The sequence below is a fragment of the Mustela nivalis genome (assembly GCF_964662115.1).
Source record: "Mustela nivalis genome assembly, contig: HAP1_SCAFFOLD_1585, whole genome shotgun sequence".
Classification (NCBI taxonomy): Eukaryota; Metazoa; Chordata; class Mammalia; order Carnivora; family Mustelidae; genus Mustela; species Mustela nivalis.
This window is the reverse complement of record NW_028135079.1, coordinates 74,590-94,957: the sequence shown is the minus strand read 5'-3', so window position 1 is coordinate 94,957 and position 20,368 is coordinate 74,590. Positions and strand designations below refer to the sequence as shown.

At 38.9% G+C, this 20,368-nt stretch overlaps 1 pseudogene across 1 annotated transcript; it reads right to left on the bottom strand.

Moving 5' to 3' along the window:
- Nucleotides 1–11,271: 11,271 nt before the first annotated feature.
- LOC309857941 (serine/threonine-protein phosphatase 2A 55 kDa regulatory subunit B gamma isoform pseudogene) lies at nucleotides 11,272–20,360 on the bottom strand (annotated as a pseudogene). Its single transcript has 2 exons — nucleotides 19,692–20,360; nucleotides 11,272–11,306 (listed from the first exon to the last, which is right to left on the bottom strand). The product of its transcript is annotated as a serine/threonine-protein phosphatase 2A 55 kDa regulatory subunit B gamma isoform pseudogene (transcript).
- Nucleotides 20,361–20,368: the final 8 nt, after the last annotated feature.

The window sequence follows — 20,368 nt, the reverse complement described above, 5'->3', positions numbered from 1 at the left end:
GTCTCCACCCAAGATTATACATTCCCAAAAAAATCACGACACCTGATACTCAAATTGAGTAATTATAATTGTAGGTATAATCTCTTGAAAGCCGCTAGGTCAAAGAGGCTCCTTACTTACAGAGGGAAACCCATCAGAATAACGTCAGACCTGTCCACCGAGACCTGGCAAGCCAGAAAAGGCTGGCAAGATATATACAGGGCACTAAATGAGAAGAACATGCAGCCAAGAATACTTTATCCAGAAAGACTGACATTCAAAATAGATGGAAAGATAAAGAGTTTCCAAGACCGGCAATGCTTAAAAGACTATGCAACCACCAAGCCGACACTGCAGAAAATATTAAGGGGGGTTTAATAAAAGAGTAAAAATACTAAGAATAGCATTGAACAGAAATATAGAGACAGTCTACAGAAAGAAAGACTTCAAAGGTAACACAATGTCAATAAAAACGTATCTATCAATAATCACTCTCAATGTGAATGGCCTAAAGTGCCCCTAAAACGGCACAGGGTTGCAGATTGGATAAAACGACAGGACCCATCTATATGTTCTCTACAAGAGACCCATTTTGAACCTAAAGATATACCCAGACTGAAAGTGAAGGGATGGAGAAGCATTTTTCATGCCAATGGGCCTCAAAAGAAGGCTGGGGTAGCGATTCTCATATCAGAGAAATTAGACTTCAAACTAAAGACTGTAGTCAGTGATAAAGAAGTACACTACATAATCTTTAAAGGGACTATCCACCAGGATGATCTAACAATTGTAAATATCTATGCTTCCAATATGGGAGCAGCCAATTACTTAAGAAAACTGTTAATCAAGATAGTCATATTGATATGAATACACTAATCGTAGGAAATCTTTTTTTCTTTTTTTTAAAGATTTTATTTAATTATTTGACAGAGAGAGATCACAAGTAGGCAGAGAGGCAGGCAGAGAGAGGAGGAAGCAGGCTCCCTGCTGAGCAGAGAGCCCGACGCGGGACTAGATCCCAGGACCCTGAGATCACGACCCAAGCCGAAGGCAGCGGCTCAACCCACTGAGCCACCCAGGCGCCCTAATCGTAGGAAATCTTAACATGCCTCTCTCAGAAATAGACCGATCATCGAAGCAGAAAATCAATAAAGAAACAAGAGCATTGAATGACACATTGGACCAAATGGACCTCACAGATATATGCAGAACATTCCACCCTAAAACAACAGAATACTCATTCTTCTCAAGTGCACATGGAACCTTCTCCAGAATAGACCACATACTGGGTCACAAATCAGGACTCAACTGATACCAAAAGACTGAGATGATTCCCTGCGTATTCTCAGATCACAATGCTTTGAAACTGCAGCTCAATCACAAGGAAAAAGTTCAGAAGGAACTCAAACACCTGGAAGCTAAAGGCTACCTTGCTTAAGAATGCTTGCATCAACCAGGAGATCAAAGAAGAACTGAAACAATTCATGGAAACCAATGACAATGAAGACACTTTAGTCCAAAACCTATGGGATACAGCAAAGGCAGTCCCAAGGGGGAAATACATAGCCATCCAAGCCTCCCTCAAAAAAATAGAAAATCTAGAATACACCAGCTGTCTCTACACCTTAAAGAATTGAAGAATCAACAACAAATCAAACCAACTCCACACATAAGAGGGGAAATCATCAAGATTAGAGCTGAGTTTGATGAGGTAGAAACCAGAGATACAGTAGAACATATCAATGAAACTAGAAGCTGGTTTTTTGAAAGAATCAATAAGATCGATAAACCATTGGCCACACTAATCCAAAAGAAAAGAGAGAAAGCCCAAATTCATAAAATTATGAATGAAAAGGGAGAGATCACTACTAAAATCAAGGAAGTAGAAACAACCATCAGAAGTTATTATCAACAGTTATATGCCAATAAGCTTAGCAACCTAGATGAAATGGATGCATTCCTGGAAAACTATAAACTCCCAAAATTGAACCAGGAAGAAATCGACAACCTGAATAGACCGATATCTAGTAACTAGATTGAAGCAGTGATCAAAAACCTCCCAAAGAAAAAGAGCCCAGGACCTGACAGATTCCCTGGGGAATTCTACCAAACTTTCAAAGAAGAAATAACACCTATTCTCCTGAAGCTGTTTCAAAAAATTGAAGCAGAAGGAAAACTTCCAGACTCTTTCTATGAAGACAGCATTACCTTGATCCCCAAACTAGGCAAAGACCCCAACAAAAAGGAGAATTTCAGACCAATATCACTGATGAATATGGATGCTAAGATTCTCAACAAGATCCTAGCCAACAGGATCCAACATCACATTAAAAAGAGTATGCACCATGACCAGGTGGGATTCATCCCTGGGCTACAAGTATGGTTCAACATTCGCAAATCAATCATGTGATAGAACAAAGTAATATGAGAAGAGAGAAGAACCACATGGTCCTCTCAATTGATGCAGAAAAAAGCATTTGACAAAATCCAGCATCTGTTCCTGATTAAAACGCTTCAAAGCATAGGAATAGAGGGAACATTCCTGAACCTCATCAAATCTATCTATGAAAGACCCACAGCAAATATCATCCTCAATGGGAAAAAGCTTGCAGCCATCCCGTTGAGATCAGGAACAAGACAAGGATGCCCACTTTCACCACTCTTGTTCAACATAGTATTAGAAGTCCTCGCAAAAGCAATCAGACAACAAAGAGAAATAAAAGGTATCCAAATTGGCAATGAAGAAGTCAAACTCTCTCTCTTCACAGATGACAGAATTCTTTATATGGAAAACCCAAAAGACTCCACCCACAAACTACTAGAACTCATACAGCAATTCAGCAACGTGGCAGGATACAAAGTCAATGTGCAGAAATTAGTGGCTTTCTTATACACTAACAATGAAAATATAAAAAGGGAAATTAGAGAATCTATTCCATTTCCTATAGCACAAAGAACCATAATATACCTGGGAATAAACCTAACCAAAGAGGTAAAGGATCTGTACTTGAGGAACTACAGAACACTCATGAAAGAAATTGAAGACACAAAAAGATGGAAGACCATTCCATGCTCTTGGATCAGAAGAATAAACATTGTTAAAATGTCTATCCTGCCTAGAGCAATCTATAATTTTAATGTCATTCTGATCAAAATTCTACCCGTATTCTTCAAAGAGCTGGAGCAAATAATACTAAAAATTTGTATGGAATCAGAAGAGACCCCGAATCACTAAGGAAATGTTGAAAAACAAAAATAAAGCTGAGGGCATCATGTTACCTGATTTCAAGCTTTACTACACAGCTGTGATCACCAAGACAGCATGGTACTAGCATAAAAACAGACAGACAGACCAGTGGAACAGAGTAGAGAGCCCAGCTATGGACCCTCAACTCTATGGTCAATTAATCTTCGACAAAGCAGGAAAAAATATACAGTGGAAAAAAGACAGTATCTTCAATAAATGGTGCTGGGAAAACAGGACAGCTATATGTAGAAGAATGAAACTCGACCATTCTCTTACACCGTACACAAAGATAAACTCAAAATGGATAAAAGACCTCAATGTGAGACAGGAATCCATCAGAATCCTAGAGGAGAATAGAGGCTGTAATCTCTTCTTTCTCAGCCACAGCAACTTCTTTCAAGATATGTCTCCAAAGGCAAAGAAAACAAAAGCGAAAATAAACTTTTGGGACTTCATCAAAATCAAAATCTTCTGCACAGCAAAGGAAACAGTCAACAAAACAAAGAGGCAACCCACGGAATGGGAGAAGATATTTGCAAATGACATTACAGACAAAAGTTTGATATCCAGGATCTATAATGAACTACTCAAACTCAACACACCTGAAACAGGCAAACATATCAAAAAATGGGCAGAAGATATGAGCAGACACTTCTCCAGTCAAGACATACAAATGGCTATCAGACACATGAAAAAGGGTTCATCATCACCAGCCCTCAGGGAGATCCAAATTAAAACCACATTGGAATTTCACCTTACACCAGTTAGAATGGTCAAAATTAACAAAACAGGAAATAACATGTGTTGGAGAGGATGTGGAGAAAGGGAAACCCTCTTCCACTGTTGGTGGGAATGCAAGTTGGTGCAGCCTCTTTGGAGAACAGTGTGGAGATTCCTCAAGAAATTAAAAATAGAACTTCCCTATGACCCTGCAATTGCACTCCTTGGTATTTACCCCAAAGATACAGATGTCGTGAAAAGAAGGGCCATCTGTACCCCAATGTGTATAGCAGCAATGGCCATGGTCGCCAAACTGTGGAAAGAACCAAGATGCCCTTCAACGGATGAATGGATAAGGAAGATGTGGTCCATATACACTATGGAGTATTATGCTTCCATCAGAAAGGATGAATACCCAACTTTTGTAGCAACATGGACGGGACTGGAAGAGATGATGCTGAGTGAAATAAGTCAAGCAGAGAGAGTCAATTATCATATGGTTTCACTTATTTGTGGAGCATAACAAATATCATGGAGGACAAGGGGTGTTAGAGAGGAGAAGGGAGTTGGGGTAAATCGGAAGGGGAGGTGAATCATGAGAGACTATGGACTCTGAAAAACAATTTGAGGGGTTTGAAGTGACGGGGGTGTGGGAGGTTGGGTTACCAGGTGGTGGGTATTATAGAGGACACGGATTGCATGGAGCACTGGGTGTGGTGAAAAAATTATGAATACTGTTTTTCTTAAAATAAATAATTTAATAAAAAAAGAAAAAATCATAAGGAAGAGAAAATACACTGACAGTACTGTCATGTATTTATTGAAAAAATCTGCATATAGCTCCACCCATTCAAACTGTGTTAACTATACAATTTTTAAGATTTTATTTATTTATTTGACAGAGAGAGAGACAGAGTGCAAGTAGGCAGAGTGGCAGGCAAAGGGAGATGGAGAAGCGAGCTCCTTGCTGAAAACAGAGACTGATACAGAACACCATCCCAGGACCCTGGGATCATGACGTGAGCCCAAGGAAGTTGCTTAACCGACTGAGCCACCTAAGCATTCTATATGTTCTATCATTTAATCATTTAATTCTCATGCTCTTTTAACTTTTGTCACTTGTCTGTAATATCCTTTACAGCAAGGAAGGTCCCGTTCAGAGCCATGTATTTAATTCCGATGTTGTGTCTCTTAGTCTCTTTCAGTTTTGAACAGTTCCTTAGTCAGTCTTTCCCAGATTTTCATGACATTTAATTTTTTGAAGAGTTAATTCCAGTAATGTAGAATGTCTTTCAGTGCAGGTTTTTCTTATGTTTCCTTATGATAAAATTGAGATTAGGGATGCCTGGGTGGTTCAGATCATGATCCCAGGGTTCTGAGATTGAGTCTTGCATCGAGCTCTGAGCTCACTGGGGAGCCTGCTTCTCCCTCTGCCTGCTGCTCCCCCTGCTTGTGTTTTCTCTCTAATAATACTGAGTTTTCCAAATACTATTTTAATTGATTAACTCTCAATGTTTAAAATATTTCCTATAAGGATCTTGCAGATATTTTTTAGATTTATTCCCAGTTATTTAATACTTTTGATCCTATTATAAATATTATTTTAAAAAGTCAATTTCATTTCCTGTTGCTAGGTTATAGAAATAAAATTATTTTGCATATTGAGCTTAGATTCACCTATCTTGCTAAACTATCTTATTACATTGTTTCTCACAGTTCTGGAGGCTGGGAAGTCCAAATTCAAGGCAGTAGCAGATTCAGTGTCCAGTGAGGGCCTGTTTCCTGGTTCATGGATGGTGGCCTTCCTCCTGTTTCTTCGTACTGCACAGGGCCGAGGGAGCTCTCTCAGGACTCCTTTATGCGTACACTAATCCCATTCATGAGGGTTCCACCTTCACGAGTAATCATTTCCCAAAGTCTCCACCTCTAAATACAATTACATTGAACACTAAGATTTAACACACTAATTTGGGAGCTGGGGGGACAGAAATATTCAGTCTGTAGCAAGGCTGTTCCTTGTTCTTTGCCAGGTAGACCTCTCCAATATGGCTTTTTAACTCATGAGGCCAGTAATGAGAATTTCCCTGCAGAGAGGGCTCAGTGGTCTTTTAAGGATTTCACCTGCTTCAATCAGGCTTACATAGAATAATCCCTTTTTGATTAACTCGAAATTAACAATTAATTATATCTGCAAGATTTCTTTACAGTTGCCATGTTCTGATGACTAGAGTCAAGTCACAGATCTTGGCTACACTTAAGGGAAAAGGATTATAAAAGGTGAGAACACCAAAGAACATTTATTATGGGGTCACCGAGGGTCTTTATTTTATAATTATATTAACAGATCCCTTATACTACTAGTTTTCTAAGTTTTATAATGGATGAATGTTGAATGAATGTTTCTTTTGCATATATTGAGATAATTGTTTTAATTTGTCAATGTGTTGAATTACATTATGTGCTCATGTTAAACCAACCTTGCATTTCTCAGGGAAACTGAATTTCATTCATTTCCTTGTGATTTCATTCATTTGTTTCATATATTGCTACTATTGATATGCTAATATCCTAGTGAGGAATTTCTCCTGTCCATGGATAATGTTAATACAAGGAATTTTGAATACATTTAACTCAATTTACTTGGCTTCAAACTTATGTGTATTGTTGCTTTGTGTTTTCTGTCTTGTATCTTTAAAAAATAATTGACCATTTTTATAACTTTTATATGATACTCTCAATGTTCATTTAAGTTGAACTATGTATTTAGTTTTTTTCTTCTTTCTTACATCTCAGAATTTCTATTTGGGATTATATACATACTTTATGTACATACGTTAGGTACATACATCATATACATACTTTAAAATTTTCATAATGAGAACTGCCAGGTAATGAACCTCTGCTTAAAAATGTCTTTATTGGGCATCTGGATGGCTCAGTTGATTAAATGTCTGGCTTTGGCTCAAGTCATGATCCCAGTGTCCTGGGATTGAGCCCCACTTCAGGCTCACTGCTCAGCCTGGAGTCTTCTTCCTCTCTGACTACCCCTCCCCACCACTTGTGCTCCCTCTTTCTCTTTTCTTCTCTCATTCTCTTACAAATGAATAAAATATTTTTAAAAATAAGTATATGTCTTTATTTCCTCTTCCTTTCGATATACATTTTCACTGCATAGAAAATCCTAGGTGAATAGTTATTTTCTTTAATCATACAGAAAATGTCATTACACTGCCCTTTGTCTTTCATAATTGCTCTTTAGAAATCAGGTGTCTACCTGTTTCTCCTTTGAACATAATCTATTCCCCACTCTGCTCCTTTTTCCCACAATTTTTGGTTACTTTAAAGATTTTACTTATGGGGAAATTTTTTTTTTGTTTGTTTACTGCAGGTATGCTCTTATGTGTCTAGATTTGGGTGTCTTATTATTTATCTTAATAATGATCCATAATTAGAATTTCATTTAAAACAGCTCCAAAAACCATGATATAACTAGGAATAAGCCTAACCAAAGAGGCAAAGGATCTATACTCTAGAAACTACAGAACATTTTTGAAGGAAATTGAGGAGATGAAATCACATCCTATACTCATGGATTGGAAGAACAAACATATTTAAAATGTTTGTGCTGCCCAGAGCACAATTTACACTTTCAATACAATCCCTATCAAAATATCATACACATTTTTCACAGAGCTAAAACAAATAATTCTAAAATCTGTGTGGAACCAGAAAAAAACCCAAATAGTCAAAGGAATGTTGAAAAAGAAAACCAAAACTGAGGCATCACAATGCCTGACTTCAAGCTATATTACAAAGCCATTGTCATCAAGACAGTATGGTATTGGCACAAAAGCAGACACACAGCTCAAAAGAGCAGAATAGAGAGCCAAGAAATTGACTTTATGATCAACTAATCTTCGACAAAGCAAGAAAGAACATCCAATGGAAAAAAGATATTTTCTTCAATAAATGGTGCTGGGAAAACTCTACAACCACATGCAGAAGAATGAAATTAGACCATTCTCTTACAGCGTACACAAGGATAAAATGGATGAAAGACCTCAACATGAGACAGGAATCCACCAAAATCCTAGAGGAGAACATAGGCAGTAACCTCTTTGACACTGGCCACAACTTCTTTCAAGATGCCTCTCTAAAGGTAGGGGAAACAGAAGCAAAATGCACTTTTGGAACTTGCACCAAGATAAGTTTTTGCACAGCAAAGGAAACAGTCAACAAGACTAAGAGACAATCCACAGAATGGGAGAAGATCTTTGCAAATGGCATTTTAGATTAAGGGCTGATATCCTAGATCTATAAAGAACTTCTCAAATTCAACACCCAAAAACCAAACAATCCAGTCAAGAAATGAGCAGAAGACATAAACAGACACTTCTGCAAAGAAGACATCCAAATGGCTAACAGACACATGGAAAAAATATTCAACTTCACTAGCCATCAGGGAAATTCATATCAAAAACCACAATGAGATGCCACCTTACACCGGTTAGAATGGCCAGAATTAACAAGATAGGAAACAAGTGTTGGTGAGGTTATGGAGAAAGGGGAATGCTCTTGTGCTGTTGGTGGAAATGCAAGCTGGTACAGCCACTCTGGAAAACAGTGTGGGGGTTCCTCAAGACGTTTAAAGTAGAGCTACCCTGTGACCTACCAATTGCACCACCAGGTCTTTACCCCAAAGATAAGGATGTAGTAAAAAGAAGGGGCACAGCACCCCAATGTTCATAACTGCAATGTCCATAAGAGCCAAACAGTGGAAGGAACCATGATGCCCTTCAACAGATGAATGGATAAAGATGTGGTTTATATATACAATGGACTATTACTCAGCCATCAGAAAGGATGAATACCTACTTTTGCATTGACATGGAACTGGAGGGGATTGTGCTAAGTGAAATGAGTCAGGCAGAGAAAGACAATTACCATATGGTTTCACTCATATGTGGAAGATAAAGAATAGAGTTGAGGACCGCAGGGAAGGGAGGGAAAATAGAATGGGATGAAATCAGAGAGGGAAACAAACCATGAGAGACTCTGGACTCCGGGAAACAAACGAGGGAAAAACTGGGTGATTGGTATTAAGGCAGGCATGTGTTGGGATGAGCACTGGCTGTTATGTGCAACTAATAAATCATTGAACAGTACAACAAAAACTTATGATATACTGTATCCTGTCTAACAACATGATAAATTTCATTTGGCTTTTTGAATCTATGATTTGGTGTCTCAAAAGATATTTAGACTTAATCTAAACTTCATATCTCTTAACCTCTTTTTCATGTTTCCATGGTTGTTTTTTGGTCTTTCTCCTTATATTCTCAATTATTTCTTCCATTTTCCTAGTTGTCACTCTGATGTATCCAGGCTACTGTCTGACCTATGAATAGGAATTTAAATTGGGGTAATTGTATTTTAAAATACATTTTCTTTGGGTTTTTAAAAAATCTATTAAAATAATTAGTTTTTCATTATTTGAGAATATGTTTTTTTTTAATTCATTAACTGAGGTTTTTTTTTTAAGATTTTATATATTTATTTGACAGAGACACAGTGAGAGAGGGAACACAGCAGGAGGAGTGGGAGAAGAAGTGGGGCTTCCCACAGAGTACGGAGCCTGTTGTGGGACTTGATCCCAGGACCCTGGGATCATGACCTGAGCTGAAGGCAGGTGCTCAAGACTAGCCACCCAGGTGCCCGGGGATCTGCTTTTAAAAAGAAATAAAGGTTAAGGGTAGGGACCACTAAACAGACAATAGGAATGACTACATTTTTGTTCTTTTTAAAAAAAAATTAAGCTTTAAAATGTACAACGTGAAAGCCAAACACCCCACTAAAAAGGAGAACTACAGTCCAGTGTCTCTGATGAACATGACTAGCAAATCAAATTGAATAATACATTAAAAGAAGTGTTCACCATAATCAAGTGGGTTTATTCCTGTGTTGCAGGAATGGTTCAATATTCACAAATCAATATAATACACCACATTAATAAAAGGATAAGAACCACATGATTCTCTGAATGGAGGCAGAAAAAAAAAAACACTTGACAAAATACAGCATCTGTTCTTTCTTTTTTAAAAGATTTTTTTTAATTTATTTGACAGACAGAGATCACAAGCAGGCAGAGAGGCAGGCAGAGAGAGAGGGGGAAGCAGGCTCCCTGCTGAGTGGAAAGCCCGATGCGGGGCTCGATCCCAGGACCCTGGGATCATGACCTGAGCCAAAAGCAGAGGCTTTAACCCACTGAGCCACTCAGGCACCCCCAGCATCTGTTCTTGATAAAAACCCTCAACAAATTAGATATAGATGGATCATACCACAATATCATAGTAGTCATATAAGAAAGACCCTCAGCTAATATCAACCTGAACTGGGAAAAACTGAGAGCTTTCCCCCTATGGTCAGGAACAAGATGGATATTCACTCTCACCATTACTATTTGACATAGTACTGGCAGTCTTAGCCTCAGCAATCAGACAACAAAAAGAAATATAATGCATCCAAATTGTCAAGGAAAAAATCAAGCTTTCACTATTTGCAGATTACATGATACCCTATGTAGAAAACCTAAAAGAGGGGCGCCTGGGTGGCTCAGTGGGTTAAAGCCTCTGCCTTTGACTCAGGTCATGATCCCAGAGTCCTGGGATCGAGCCCCACATCAGGCTCTCTGCTCAGCAGGGAGCTTGCTTCCTCCTCTATCTCTGCCTGCCTCTCTGTCTACTTGTGATCTCTGTCTGTCAAATAAATAAATAAAATCTGAAAAAAAAGAAAACCTGAAAGACCACCAAAAAAATTTGCTATAACTAATACATGAATTCAGCAAAGTCACAGGACATAAAATCAATATACAGAAATCTGTTATATTTCTATATACCAATAAAGCAGCAGAAAAAGAAATTAAGGAATTGATAGCATTTGCAATTGCATAAAAAATAGATACTTAGGAATAAACCTAAACAAAGAGGTAAAAGGTCTGTATTCAGAAAACTACAGACTGTATACAGAAAACTAGAGCCTGTACACAGGAAATTACAGAAAACTTATGAATTAAATTGAAGAAGACAGAAATAATTGGAAAAACATTCCATGCTCATGGATTGGAACCAATGTTGTTAAAATGTCTATGCTACCAAAAGCAATCTACACATTTAACACAATCCCTATCAAAATACCACCTGGGTTTTTCATAGAACTAGAACAAATAATCCTAAAATTCATATGAAACTACAAAAGACCTTGAGTAGCAAAAGCACTCCTGAACAAGGAAAAGCAAAACTGAAGGCACTGTGATTCTAGATATCAAGCTACATTACAGAGCTGTAGTCTTCAAGACCGTATACTACGGGCAAAAAAACAGATATGTAGATCAATAGAACAGAAGAGATAACCTGGAAATGGATCCCCAACTACATGGTGAACTAATTTTAAATAATGCCAGAAAGAATATCCAATGGATATTTAACAAATGGTTTGGAAAAACTGGATAACAACATGCAGAAGAATGAAACCGGAGCACTTTCTTACACCATACATAAAAGTTAATTCAAAATGGTTGAAGGACTGAAATGTGAAATAGGAAACCATCAAACTCCTGGAGGAGAACATAGGCAGGAATCTCTTTGACCTTGGCACCAGAGGCAAGGTAAACAAAACCAAAAATGAACTATTGGGACTTCACCAAGATAAAAAGCTTGTGCACAGTGAAGGAAACAATGAAACTAAAAGGCAGCCTATGGAATGGGAGAAGATATTTGCAAATGGCATATCTGATACTGGGGTAGTATCTAAAATCTATAAGGAACTTACCAAACTCAACACCCAGAAAACAAATAATCCAGCTAAGAAATGGGAGGAAGATATGAATAGACACCTTTACAAAGAAGACATCTGGATGACTAACAGACACATGAAAAGATATTCAAGATCATTTTCCATCAGGGAATTGCGAATCAAAACCATATTGAGATACCACCTCATGCCTGCCAGAATGGCTAAAATTAACAATGGACAAAATAACAGGTGTTGGCAAGGATGTGGAGAATGGGGAAACCCCTTACACTTTTGGTGGGAATGAAAACTGGTGCAGCTACTCTGGAAAACAGTATGGAGTTTCTTCAGAAAGTTAAAAATAGAGCTACCCTATAATCTAGCAATTGTACTACTTGTTATTTACCCAAAGGATACAAAACTACAGATTCAAAGAGGTAGAGTTCTCCTGATGTTTATAGCAGCTTTATTAACAATAGTCAAACTATGGAAAGAACCCAAATGTCCATTGACTGATGAATGGATAGAGAAGATGTAGTATATATGTATAATGGAATATTACTCAGCCATCAAATAGAATAAAATCTTACCATTTGCACAGATGCGGTTGGAACTACAGTGTATTATGCTAATCAAAATACATCAGTCAGAAAAAGACATACCATATGATTTAACTCATATGTGGAATTTAGGAAACAAAACAGATGAACATATGGGAGGGGAAAGAAGAGAGGGAACCAAACCATAAGAGACTCTATTTTTTTTTTAAAGATTTTATTTATTTCTTTGAGAGAGAGAGACAGAGCATGAGCAGGGGGGAGGAGGCAAGGGGACAAGGAGAAGCAGGCTCCCAGCTGGGCAGGGAGCCCAATGTGGGGCTCCATCCCAGGACCCTGAGATCATGACTGGAGCTAAAGGCAGGTGCTTAACCAACTGAGCCACCCAGGTGTGCCTCAAACAATAAGAGACTCTTAACTATAGAGAACAAACACAGTGGTGATGGAGGGAGGTGCATAGAGGATGAGCTAGATGGATGGTGGGTATTAAAGAGAGCACTTGTTGTGATGAGCGCTGGGTGTTTTATGTAAGTGATAAATCACTGAATTCTACTCCTGAAATCAATATTGCACTGCATGTTAACTGACTAGAATTCAAACAAAAACTCTAAAAAACAAAAAATAAAATGAGCAGTGTGGCAGATTGATATATGTATACTATTGAAAGGATTCTCACAATCTAATTAATACATTCTGCCCCCCCACATATTTACTTATTTATTTATTTATTTAGTGAGAACAGTTGTTTTAGTTTCTTAGCAAATTTCAATTAAACAACACAGAATTATCAACTATAGCCACCATGTTACACATTAGATCTTCAAACCGCATTCATGTTACAACTAAAAGCTTATGTCCTTCTCTCAAACCTCTACACATTTTCCCCACTCTCCAGCCCCTTCAACCACCATTCTGCTCTTTTTATATGAGTTCAACTTAAAAAAAAAAAAAAACTTTTGTAGGTTCCACATATACATGGTATCATGCAGTATTTGTCTTTCTCTCACTTGCTTTATTTAGCATAATGCCTTCGAATCTATTCATGTTCTTGCAAATGGTAGGATTTCCTTTCTCCAAAGGCCAATATTCCATATATATATACATATATATATATATATATATATATATATATATATATATATTATCCATTCATCCATTAATGAAAACAGGCTTTTTCCTGTACCTTGGCTGTTGTGAATACTGCTGTTGTGAATACTGCTGTGAACATAGGAGAATAGATATCTTTTTGAGATAATTGAATTTTCTTTGGGTACATATACCAGAAGTGGGACTCATGGATCCTATGGTAGTTCTGTTTTTAATTTCTTGAGGAACCTCCGTATGGTTTCCAGTGGTAACTGTAATAGTTTACATTCCCACCAACAATAAATTAGGGTTCCTTTCCGCCACATTCTCAGCAGCATTTGGTACCTCTTGGGGTTTTTTTGTTTTTTGGTTTTGTTTTTTGTTTTTGTTTTGGTACTAGACATTCTAGCAAGTATAAAGTTATTTCTCACTATAGTTTTGATTTCATTGCCCTGGTGATTAGTGATGTTGAACATGTTTTCATGTATGTGTTTTTATCTTGGAAAAATGTTCAGGTCTTTTGACCAGATTTCAATGAGGTTATCTAGCTATCTATTGAATTGTATGAGTTCCTTGTATTTTTTAGATATTAACAACTTACTGATTATGGTTTGGAAATATTGTCTCCCCATTTCATAGGTTGCCTTTTTTAAATTAAATTTATTTATTTTCAGCATAACAGTATTCATTATTTTTTCACCACACCCAGTGCTCCATGCAATCCATGCCCTCTATAATATCCACCACCTGGTACCCCAACTTTCCATCCCCCCGCCACTTCAAACCCCTCAGATTGTTTTTCAGAGTCCATAGTCTCTCATGATTCACCTCCCCTTCCGATTTACCCCAACTCCCTTCTCCTCTCTAACACCCCTTGTCCTCCATGATATTTGTTATGCTCCACAAATAAGTGAAACCATATGATAATTGACTCTCTCGGCTTGACTTATTTCACTCAGCATAACCTCTTCCAGTCCCATCCATGTTGCTACAAAAGTTGGGTATTCATCCTTTCTGATGGAGGCATAATACTCCATAGTGTATATGGACCACATCTTCCTTATCCATTCGTCCGTTGAAGGGCATCTTGGTTCTTTCCACAGTTTGGCGACCGTGGCCATTGCTGCCATACACATTGGGATACAGATGGCCCTTCTTTTCACGACATCTGTATCTTTGGGGTAAATACCCAGTAGTGCAATTGCAGGGTCATAGGGAAGCTCCATTTTTAATTTCTTGAGGAATCTCCACACTGTTTTCCAAAGTGGCTGCACCCACTTGCATTCCCACCAACAGTGGAAGAGGATTCCCCTTTCTCCACATCCTTTCCAACACATGTTGCTTCCTGTCTTACTAATTTTGGCCATTCTAACTGGTGAAAAGTGATATCTTAATGTAGTTTTAATTTGAATCTCCCTGATGGCTAGTGATGATGAACAAGGGCCCTCTTTAATTCCCATCACCTATTTCTCCCACTTCCCCACCTACCTCCCCTCTGGTAATGATCAGATTCTTTTCTATATTTAGGAGTCTGTTTCTTGGTTTGTCTGTCTCTCTTTTTTTCCCTCTTTGTTCATTTGTTTTGTTTCTTAAGTTCCAAAAATCATATGGTATTTGTCTTTCTTTGACTGACTTAATTCACTTAGCCTTATACTCTCTAGGTTTTTTTTTTCTGTTTGTTTTTGTTTGTGTTTTTCTTTTTTACATATAATATAGTATTTGCTTCAGGGGTACAGGTCTGTGAATCATCAGTCTTATGTAATTCACAGCACTCACCATAGGACATACTCTCACCCATGTCCATAACTAAGCTACTATATCTCTCCCCTCCACCCCCCAGCGAACCTCAATTTGTTTCCTGAGATTAAGAGTCTCTTATGTTTTGTCTTCCTCCGAGTCCCATCTTGTTTCCTTTTTTTCCCTTCCTACCCCCCATAAACCCCTGCCCTGCCTCTCAAATTTCTCATATCAGATAGATCATATAATAATTATTTCTCTGATGGGCTAATTTTCCTTAACCTAAACTCTCTAGTTCCATCCACAACATTGTAAATGGCAGGATTTGGGGCTTTTGATGGTTGCATTGTATTCCATTGTATATACCTCATCTTCTTTATCCATTCGTCTGTTGATGAACATCTAGTCTCTTCCTGTAGTTTGGCTATTTTGGACATTGCTGCTATAAATATTTGGGTGCGTGTGCCTCTTCAGATCACTACGCTTGTACCTTTAGGGTAAATACCCAGTAGTGCAATTGCTGGGTCATAGTATAGCTCTATTTTCAACTTTTTGAGGAATCTCCATGCTGTTTTCCAGAGTGGTTGCACCAGCTTGCATTCCCACCAATAGTGTAGGAGGGTTCCCCTTTCTCCACATCCTCCCAACGTCTGTCATTTCTTGACTTGTTAATTTTAGCCATTCTGACTAAATGAGGTGGTACCTCATTGTGGTTTTGATATGTATTTCCCTGATGCTGAGCAACTAAAAAAAGAAGATAATTGATAAGACAAGTTGGTTAAAAAAAAAAAATAGGAAAGAATGTGAGCAGGCTGGAGACTAAAAAAAATCCATGCACTAGATTTAAGGTATATTTTGATCTATTAGAAGAAACTGTATCCCTGAAGAAGAAAAGCCTATATGTATACAAAAAGTAAGGTTAAATACAACGAAGGGATAGAATATAACAATGAAAATTTAAAAAGATTTTTAAAAAAGGTATAGATAAGATAGAATATTTGAATAGTTTAAAATAGGAAAGAGGAACAATTTTACAACCTGAATAAGAAGAAAATAAAATGAAAAATATTTAACTTTGAAAGATTAAAGAATCATGGAGGAAAATCCATGAATTCTATGTGTTGCATTCCAGAGTTCTGCAGTTCTCAGTGATCTGTTAACATGGTCTTGGCTGGATTTTCTTGCTGATCTTCTGGGGGAGGGGCCTGTAGCCAGGATTCTCAAATATCTTTGCCCAAGCCGGAATTGCACTGCCTTTGCCAGGGGCCAGGCTAACTAATCTGCACAATTTTGGTCTCGGGAGATTTTGTTCCCCGAATGCTTTCTGTAGAGCTCTGGAGGACAGGAATAATGATACCAGTCTCCCAATCTCTGGCTGGAGGAACCAAGAGCTCAGGGTCCCACTCCTCAGTGCGCCCTGCGAGAAAAGCAGTCAATCTCTCATATCTCTCTGGTCTCCAACCTGTGTCCAAGCATTTCTATCTCTGGCGCAGGGCTTTGTTTGGAGTCTCCAAACCCAGCAGATTCCTGCCATCCTGTTCCTCCCAGAAGAGGAAGGTGAGTCTCTCTGGGTCAGCGACTTGTGGGGTCCATGCTCTTTGAGATCACAGTTTAAGGTAACCCCAAGCTGAGAGCCCCCTCCTTGGCTTCATCTCTGCTGCCAGCTTCCCTGCTCTGATACCTTGGAGCTCTGCCACACTCAGACACCCCTGTTCTTTCTGTGACCACACTGTTCCTGCGAGGGCTCTAACTCCTGCTTAACCTCTGGAGTGAGGTCCCTCAGTGGAGCCAACTTCTAAAATCTTCTGATTTTGTGCTCTGTTGCTCCACCGTTTGTTGGGAGCCAGCCCCTCCCCCCACAGTCTATCTTCCTGTATATTGCCTCAGATTCACTTCTCCATACATCCTAACTTGCAGAAAGTGGTTGCTCTTCTGTTCCTAGAATTGTTGCTCTTCTTCTCTTCGATCTCCTGTTGAGTTTGTAGGTGTTCAGAATGGTTTGATAATTATCTAACTGAACTCCTGGGACCTGATGATTTTAGGTCTCCTCCTCCTCTGTCATCTTGTTTCTTCTCCCTCTATACACCCTTATACTCTCTAGTTTTAACCACGTTTGTTCTTTTTTTTAATGGCTGAAAAATATTCCATTTTATATATACCACATCTTCTTTATCCATTCTTCTATCAATGGTCACTTGGGTTGCTTCCATATCTTGGCAATTGTTAAGTAATTCTGCAGTAAATATAAGGGTGCATGGTCCCTTTGAATTAGTGTTTTTGTAATCTTTGGTTAAAAACTCAGTAGTGCAAAAACAAAAACAAGAACAACCCCCACCCCCACCCCCCCCCAAAAAAAAACCCAGTAGCGCAATTACTAGATTGTGGGGTATTTCTATTTTTCACTTTTTGAGGAACCTCCATAGTGTTTTCCACAGTGGCTGTACCAGTTTGAATTCCTACCACCCACATTGCAAGACTTCCTTTTTTTCCACATCCTCACCACTCCTGATATCTGGTGTTTTTTATTTTAGCCATTCTGACAGGTATGAGGTGATATTCATTGAGGTTTTGATTCACATTTCCCTGATGATATATGATAATGAGCATCTTTTCAAATGTGTGTGTTGATCATCTGTAAGTCTTCTTTGGACAAATGTCTGTGTCTTCCGCACATTTTAAAATTGGATTATTCATTTTGTGTGTGTTCAGCTTTGTAATTTCTTTATAGATTTTGGATTCTAACTCTTTATTACATATGTCAACCCTTTATCAGGTGTGTTATTTGTAAATTTCTCCTATTCCATAGTTTGCCATTTAGTTTTGTTGATTGTTTCTGTCACTGCACAAATGCTTTTTCTTTTGATGTAGTTCCCATAGTTTATTTTTGCTTTTGTTTCCTTTGTTTCAGGGACCTATCTAGAAAAAACGTTGCTATAGCCAATGCCAGAGGAATTATTGTCTTTGTTCTTTTCTATGATGTTTGTGGTTTCGGGTCTCACATTTAGGTCTTTAATCCATTTTGAATTTGAATTTATTTTGTGTATGTTGAAAGAAAGTAGTCTAATTTCATTCTTTTGCATGTTGCTGTCCAGTTTTGGACACCATTTGTTGAAAGGACTTTTACCCATGGGTATTCTTTCCTGACTTGTCAGAGATAATTTAATTGGCCATATAATTGTGGGTTTATTTCTGTGTTTTCTACTCTGTTCAGTTGATCTCTGTGTCTATTTTTGTGCCAATACCATACTGTTTGGATTACTACAGCTTTGTAATATAACTTGCATTTCAGAATTGTGATGCCTCCAGATTGGCTTTCCTTTTTCAAGATTGCTTTAGCTATTTGAGGTCTTTGGTGATCCCATACAAATTGTAAACCTGTTTGTTCTGGTTCTGTGAAAAATCATATTGTGGGTTTTTTTGATAGGATTGTATTAAATGTGTAGATTGTTTTGGGTATCAAAGGAATTTTAACAATATTTCTTTTTCCAATCCATGAGCATGGACTGTCTTTCCATTTCTTTGTGTCATCCTCAATTTCTTTCATCAGTTTTTTTTATAGTTTTCAGAGTACAAGCTTTTCATCTCGTTGGTTTATTTCTAGGTATCTTATTATTTTCATTGCATTCATGAATGGAATGTTTTTTAAAAAAATTCTCTTTCTGTTGCTTCTTTTTTGGTATATAGAGATAGAACAGATTATTTTGCATTAATTTTGTATCCTGCAACTTTACTGAATTTGTTTATCAGTGCTAGCAGCTTTGTGGGGAGTCTTTTTGTTTTTCTTTTTTCTTTTTATTTTTTTTTTGTTATTGTTGTTACAATAAGCTTGTAGAAGATTTAATGAAACAGGGAAATACAGTATATCACATTGTTTAAATAAATAACATATAAAATACATACAGATTATTTGTTTTTGTTTTTTTGGTTTTTTTTTTTTTTGGTTTTTTTTGTTTGTTTGTTTGTTTGTTTTCAGGCGCAGAGCCCCACTGTGTAGGATTATTATAACTGGCCTGCAAACAGTGACACGGTAGCAACCTGCCTGCTTTGTCCATGGGGGCTCCTCCCAGGCTTGTGCTTGTATACCAAGTTCATTCTTCACCAGCCAGCAGGGTCTAGAGTCCATCCTACTGCCCTTAGCTTGCCTAGATATAGGGCATCTCCAGGCAGGCCCCCCTCCAGCTGGGCTCCTGACACCTCGACTATCCCCCTAAGCCGGGACCCCAAGGCTGCTCATCACACACTCAGGCCCCTGCCTTGGGCTGCAGGGAGGAGAGTCCAGAGCAGCCTCCGTCTGACTCTCCAATGGGTTTGCCATCCCTCCTCTGGGAGGACAGACCCCAGAATTCTCTCTCCTCTGGGGTCTCCGAGGCGGTCCCAGAACGACAGAGAAAACAGCCATCCAGAGAAGGCAAGGGGTCAAATATAACCCTCGGCAGCCATGGATTTAGAGTTTTCATAAATCAGTTCATCAGGATTCCAGATCGGTGCCTCACTTGCTGAAGAAACTGAGTAAAAGCAGAACTGAGCCAGCACCCCCCTTCCGGAAGCCCCCTGAGAGATGGTGCGGGAAAGGATACTGAAGCTCCTGTCGGTGACAGCCAGGTGCCAGAGGTTGATGCGCAGGTCATCCGCCGACATGTACGTCTCACAGTCGCTGTTGACGGAGATGGAGTTGATGTGGTAGGTGTGGCCGTTGGCGAAGACCCTCCGTGGGCTCACCTCCACCATCAGATCCATGGGCTTCAGCACAGGCACCTGCAGTGACGTCACCGTGGACAAGTCCTTAAGCTTCCCTTCTTCATCTTTCAGGTTATATCCCTCAGGCCTTTTATCTCGTTCCGTGATCTTCCATAGTTTGATAGTTTTATCGTTGGTGGACAGCAGGGAGTGGGCGGCATTGTGCTGCGGAAGCCACTTGATCTTGTTGATTTTCTCCTCTATCTCCAGACTCTTGAGATAATCGAACTCAGGCTCATGGCTCTGGAAGGTGCTGTAGACGTCATACTCGCCTTGGCTGTGAGGCGCATTTTTACTCTCCGGTTCCGGCTGGAAGATGACCACACGGCCACCCTTGTCGCCTGTGGCCAGCAGCTCTCCGGTATGGTTGAACTCAACAGTAGAGATGATATCGGCTTCAGTCACATAGCTGTGGTCCCGCAGGAAGCTGTGGTTAATTTTCCGCGTGTCCGTGTCCTCGCCCATTGAAGGCCGTGCCCGGTGCCCTGGGCATGCCCCGCCGCTGCACACCGATGCA